We start from the raw sequence: 6002 nt of genomic DNA, 5'->3' as shown, positions 1-6002 counted from the left end.
ATGGCGAGGGGAAAGAATTTTGATCAAAGTTAATGTCTCCACTTGTTTCGAAAAGAAAAAAAAGAAAAAAGAGCATACTGTCATTTACTTGCTTTTATTATTTATTTATATGCCCTCCGCGGACCATCTCTGCACTGCGTGGGTGATTAGTGGCTCCCTGCACAGTAAGGGCTGCACACAGGGACAAGACACACTCGGTTACGATGGGATCTTCCCTGGGCAGGGGGAGGTGATGAACTGTATGCCACTTTTTCATTGGCATGCATTAAGTACAATGTTTTATTGCCTACAGTGGGGCAGGTCACATACTGGGTGAAGGTGGGCAGTGTGGAGTCCAGCGAGACATGATTAAAGTCCCCTGATATTAGAAGAAGAGCTCTCGGAGATTGCGTTTGCAGTCTGCGGACCACAGAGAGTCACAGGCTGCCTCCACGGATGCTAACGGCTAATAGCTCAATGTCTGTGTTGCAGAGTTGTTCTTTCACAGCGATGTGCCCAGAGATACCATAACTGTCTTTAACAAACACCGCCAGACCCCCTCCTTTCCTCTCACCGCTGTCTCTCGTCTAGTCGGCCCGCAGCAGCTGGAAGCCGGGCAGCCTACTCACAGAGGGAGTACCGGGCAGTGCCGGGATACTGCCATTGTGACCGGGTTAGCGTCATTAGCTCCTCAATCACATCAGGGAGCGAGCTCACATTTAAAGTGATTACAGGAAGGAGAGATGGTGTGTGAGGTGTCCTCGGGAGACATCACCCCCGTTTCTTCCCTCATTGGGGATGTAGGGTCTGTCTGCCTGTAGCGCAGCTGCAGGGTGCAGCGCTAGCAGCTGATCCCTAATGTAAACAAAGGAGCCACGCGCCGAGTGTCCAAACACGGGTGGAAAAAGTGGAGACAAAAGAAGAGAAAAGTCAACATAACTAGCACGAAGTGGTAATGCAAGATGGCAGGATCTGATTGCTAAGACATAAGTTAAAGGTTAAGAGAAGTAAAGAGGAAAATAAGAAAGAAGCTCAGAAGTGCTCATTACCTGTTAGCTGCCATAACAGGTAACACAGTTAAGGTTTCAGAAAAAGTATTCTGTCGTTTGTTTGCTCGATCATGCCTTAAACACATCAAAATGCATAGTGGGATTATAATACAAGTGAATACTGTGACAAGCACTGGTACTGAATAGGCAATCACTTAGCAGCAAGGTGAATCGGTGATGCATTAGTGTGGTCTGCACTTCCTCTTCTTTGATTGGGTGAAATGAGTTGAAAGTAATTGGATGAGGGAACCATGGGGAGTGCCCCCGCATAATTTCAATAAAACGCCGTTTTAAACGCCGTTACAGCTGGCAGAGAACGCTGTAAAAAACGCCATTCAAAGATGCATAAAAACGGCGTTTTGTGCCGAGTAGCGTAAAAAACGGCGTTTCCGTCTGTCTTTGAATGCCGCTTTTTACGTCACTCGGATGGTGCGTTCAGGGCGCCATCCGAGTGGCGGAAAAAGCGGCGTTTGTCGGAACAGAACGCCGTTTTTTTCAGCGTTTTGAATAATTAAACGGCGTTTTTTTACGCCATTTCTTAACCAAACGGGTTAGGAAAGTGGCGAATTTTGGCACTAATGGCTTGCCATATTCCTAGAGTCGCACTGTTGTAGCCGTGACTCTAGTTTTTCCCCGTAGCTCGTCATTGTCTTTGTATCCATGCTGCGCACGTTGTAAGACACAGCTTTGTATTGGTCCATATTACCAGAAATGAGCCCTTCATTGTAGGCAGCAGTGCGTGGTCTCAGAGCATCGTGGAAGTTTTTATTCACCCACGGCTTCTGATTCGGAAATGTTTGGATGATAGTTCTTTCCACTGTATTATCCGCTAGTTTCCCGATAAAATCCACAACTGCTTCCATAAACATGTAGATGTCATCAGAGCTGCGCTGAAACATGTCTCAGTCTGCGTCATCCAGTGCGGTCTGCATTGTCATTGAATGGTCATCCAGTGTGTGACCTCCCTCCTGATTGGTCCTTCCTTAAACATGCATTAGGAAAATGGCAGGACGGTCCAATTTTCCAAATGCCGGCAGAGACTGTGCTTGGTAGCAGTTCTTGAACGGGGTGTAGCAGTGGTCTAATGTCTGTGAAGGTTCTCAGTCATCCAGGTCATCGTAGTCAAAGGAGCTTGCAAAGAAAAGCGTCTGGACTTCTTTAAGTTACTTGAAGACATTTCACCTCTCATCCGAGAAGCTTCTTCAGTTCTAAGGTCAAATGGTGGAGAGTCCCAGATAGTGGTGGTCTAATGTCTAGTGCCCCTGGTGGGGTAGGTGATGTGCTGGTGAAGGTTATGAAATGTGCATTGGGGGTTTACTCTGTTAAAATCTCTCATAATAATAACGTCCTGGTGAAGTGCTTGTTTTGTGTGAGAGCCTCATGTAGCTCACATAAGGCAGTGTCCGAGTCCACGTAAGGCGGAATACAAACAATGCAGGCAGTGACCGCTGTGAATTCCCAAGGAATATAGAAAGGGCAACTTTTAATCATCAAAAATTCCAGATTGGGTGAGCAAGAGCATGTGAGTGGAGAAATGCTGAAATCCTCACGCTGTCGCACCATCTGTTGTTCACCATCAAACACACTCCACCACCTCTTTTCTTCCCGATCCATTATTCTGTCCATGCAGTAAACCGAAAAGAAAGGAGGTTGCAGTCCCGAATATCTCCCTGGAACTTAAGTTTGGCCCTGAGGTCATCAGACTTGTTCTCGATGGACTGAATATTGGCTAGCAGGATACTGGGCATGGGTGCACGGTGTGCGCAACCCAGTAGCCTGTTCCTGATGCCAGCTCGTTTCCCTCAAGGCTATCACATAGGGTCGCGTCCTTTGTTCTCTCTCAGGATCTCTCTTGGCCAGTTTGGGTCCAGAGTTGAACACGATGAAATCTGACTAGATGGAAATCTTTACCCATATCACTCATGGGAAGGGTCGCCACTATAAAAATGATGATCTTGCCAAAAATAAATTACTTATTTTTGATGATCCCTAACAAACCATCACAAGATTGGTTCAGATCTCTGGATTCATATATTTCCAAATTCCTTTGGAAAGATAAACCCCCGCGTATTAGCTTAAAAACGCTACAAAGAACCAAGGATAGAGGAGGATTAGATCTGCCTAATTTTCACCAATACTTCTTAGCCAACAGGCTTCAGTTCATCTCAGAATGGTTAAAACATACCTTCTTAGTTGAGCCCTGGCTAGATGTTGAACAGGCACTATGCAAGGATCTAGAGATTTCAGACCTACCATTTATTAGCTCAAACATCAAAAGACATGAATGCTTTAAAAGTATCAACATCAGCTTTTCTCTAACAGCATGGTGGGAGTTCCTAAAAATAACGGAGTCTTCATTAATCCCATGCAAACGTACACCTATCTGGAATAACCCTGACATATTACAAAACAATAATATGATTAATTTCCCAGAATGGAGTTGTAAAGGAATTAAATACTTAGAACATATATTAGAGGGAACAGAATTTATTCCATTTGACAGACTAGTTGAACAATATGGGATCAACAAGACAAGGTTTTTAGAATATCAACAAATTAAATCCATAGTAAAAAAGAAATTTAACCTCAGTCAAGTTGAATTACAAACACCACTAAGTGCGGCACATTTTCTTACTCTTAAATCCCCCAAATTATTATCTAAAATATACAGAACACTTTCTAAATTAGATGAATCAATATCCCTCCCTACTGCAAAGTGGGAAGCAGATTTATCAGTCAACCTAGACCAAAACTTCTGGTCTCAGATTTGCTTAAAAACCTTTAAATTAATTAAAAATCCGAGTCTGCAATTAATACAATACAAAATACTACATAGAGTGCACTATACAGGTCATCGGATGTTCAAGATGGGCTTTACATCTTCCAACAACTGCTCACACTGTCAAGGCAATACACCAGACAATTACATCCACGCTCTTTGGTTCTGTCCACCAGTGCAAAAGTTTTGGCGCGAGATATGTGAAGACCTATCAAAGTGTCTGAAATGTAACATTCCAACTTCCCCCTTAGTGTGTCTACTGGGCAGCTTAGATAATGTCACTTCAGAAAAGAATATAGCCCATATGATCTTCACTGCCCTATGCATAGCCAAGAAAACAGTCCTCATGAACTGGAAAAATAAAAATAATCTTAATTCTAACCAATATAGAAATTATCTATTAGATTACATTAGTCTTGACACAGCCTCTGCCACCACATTAGATCAATTGCTCTGGGCCCCTTTTATCAGCTCCATCACCTAGTGGGGGTGGGGGGTCATAGTTTGGTCCCGCCTTCACTGTTGTGATTGGTGAGGGGGTAGGGAAAGGCTTAGGGCGTCGGGGGGTTCCCCGGAGGCATCTTCCTTGGGGGGCTCTACCCGGGGTAGCGGTCACGTCCGGTTGGGGGCTCTGTTGGCTCTCAGGTGACTGTTTCCTCGCGGCTGCGTGCAGTGGGGCTAGGGGAGGGTCTGTGCTGACGGACGTGGGTTACTGACCTGGCAACCTGGCTGCCCCTGGGTGGGTCCGGGATGGGCGTGAGGTTCTGGGGGCGCTCCGTCTCTGGGCTGGGGCCCGGGCCGGGCCTCGGGGGCTTGGGTCCTGGTTGGTGTGTTGCCGGGGTTGTGGGCGGGTGGGTTCATGGGGGCCCGGCCCTGGAGCAGGGTGCCGCCGGTGCGTCGAGCCGCCTGGGGGGATTCTTCAACTGGGGGGGATGGTCACATCTTGCAGGAGCTTTCTTCTCTTCAGGAACTCTCTGCAGGAGGGGGAGATACAGGAGAGGTGGAGGAAGATCTCAGCCTGGGCATTTACCATCTTATGTAGTCTGGAAGATGAGTGGATGGTGGGGTGGGTGCAGTTTTCTCTGTGGTGGGGTTGGGTGGACTGTCCAGGGCTCTGTGGAGCCGGGGGGCGCTACTGCACTGGGCCCCGGTCTGATGGGCCTGGGCCCCCTTTCCCTGGCGGGTCGCGAAGGGTGGGAGTGCCTACTGGGGTCAGCGGGGGAGCTGGCACCAGGGAGGGGTTACCTGCCCCTCCCTTCCTTCCCTCCCCATCTCCAGCTGCCTCCCTCTTCCCGCTCCTCCACAACCACCCACACATGCAGGGCCTTGGAGTAGGGGTATGTCACCAGGGTGCAGAGGAGGCTACCCCCCCCCCTCTGTCCCCTTCTGGCTGCCTCTGCCTCAATTTTATCCCACAACCTAGACATTCACATTATTCACACTCTCATTACACATACATATAGGATCTTGGGGGTGGGCACAATCACGGAGTCCAAATTACCATCAGGGTGTATACCTCACCCCTGACGTCGTTGCCCACCTCTCAATTTTAAATACACTTAGTCATTGAGGACTAGCAGGAGGGACTATGCGCTTACCTGCTGCTCCTTGGCAGGTAGCTCCATGCCCTCCTGGGTTTTAATTGCACCTTAGAACACATATGCATCAACACTACAATGAGCGGGTGGAGGGAGGTTTGGAGTCTTCTCCCACCCCCATTCTCTGCGGCCTGCTGGAGCGGGAGGGCTAGTAGGAGGAGTTGGCCGTCCGACTGCGGTCTGGGGTGTGGGGCCTCCCTGCTGCTGCGGAGTCGGGGTGGTCTGCCTCTCCCCACCACAGGGAAAAGGGTAACACCACCTGGGTCTGGATGCAATTCCCCCCTCCAGGGGCAAGGGTACCTAGACCCGGTTTGTAGAGTACGCTTGGGGAGTGTGATTGTGTGTACAGCGTCTCTTTATGTCTGTCTCCACGTTGGTTGAGTGTGGAGTGAGTGCATATGAGAGCATGAGGGTGGGAATGGATGTTTGTGTCTGTGTGTGCCTGTATGTCTGTGTCTATATGTCAGGTTGGGTATCAGACGCCACCTCTCTGGGGACACCTCAGGCCCTCCAAGGTTTGGAGGCCTATCTCCACCCACCACCACTTCCCCTGCCGGTGGCGGACTCCCTCAGGTGTCGGTGTGTTGGTGGTTCTTT

The sequence above is a fragment of the Maylandia zebra genome, unplaced genomic scaffold (genome assembly GCF_041146795.1).
Source record: "Maylandia zebra isolate NMK-2024a unplaced genomic scaffold, Mzebra_GT3a scaffold11, whole genome shotgun sequence".
NCBI lineage: Eukaryota > Metazoa > Chordata > Actinopteri > Cichliformes > Cichlidae > Maylandia > Maylandia zebra.
This window is presented reverse-complemented; position numbering follows the sequence as displayed.